Source organism: Cucurbita maxima, unplaced genomic scaffold, assembly GCF_002738345.1.
Source record: "Cucurbita maxima cultivar Rimu unplaced genomic scaffold, Cmax_1.0 Cma_Scf08016, whole genome shotgun sequence".
NCBI classification, from domain to species: Eukaryota; Viridiplantae; Streptophyta; class Magnoliopsida; order Cucurbitales; family Cucurbitaceae; genus Cucurbita; species Cucurbita maxima.
Window position 1 is genome coordinate 1 of NW_019280031.1, and position 541 is coordinate 541.

A 541-nucleotide genomic window follows, 5' to 3' on the forward strand; every position below is an offset into this window, starting at 1 on the left:
ATCTTACTTTTTCTGTGTTGAAACTTATATTAGCTAAACTAGCTGGTTTGCCCGAGAGGTTAAGGGGGAAGACTTAAGATCTTCTGCACAAAAGTGCGCATGGGTTCGAACCCCATAGCCAGCATGTCCTTGAATATCTCTATAAACGTATCTTACTTTTCCTGTGTTGAAACTTATATTAGATAAACTAGCTGGTTTGCCCGAGAGGTTAAGGGGGAAGACTTAAGATCTTTTGCACAAAAGTGCGCATGGGTTTGAACCCCATAGCCAACATGTTCTTGAATTTTTCTATAAATTTTAGTTTGCTAAACTAGCTTGTTTGCCCGAGAACCCCATAGCCAGCATGTCCTTGAATATGTTTATAAACGTATCTTACTTTTTCTATGTTGAAACTTATCTTAGCTAAACTAGCTAGTTTGCCCGAGAGGTTAAGGGGGAAGACTTAAGATCTTCTGCACAAAAGTGCGCATGGGTTCGAACCCCATAGCCAGCATGTTCTTAAATTTTTCCATTAGCCAGCATGTCCTTGAATATCTCTATA

The 541-nt window shown here is 39.6% G+C and overlaps 2 non-coding genes across 2 annotated transcripts; both read left to right on the top strand.

Annotated features, from left to right (window-relative positions):
* The first annotated feature begins 41 nt into the window (after positions 1 to 41).
* On the top strand, positions 42 to 124 carry TRNAL-UAA. Its single transcript has one exon. It is a non-coding gene; the product is annotated as a tRNA-Leu (tRNA).
* Positions 125 to 410: 286 nt separating this feature from the next.
* On the top strand, positions 411 to 493 carry TRNAL-UAA. The gene has a single exon. It is a non-coding gene; the product is annotated as a tRNA-Leu (tRNA).
* Positions 494 to 541: the final 48 nt, after the last annotated feature.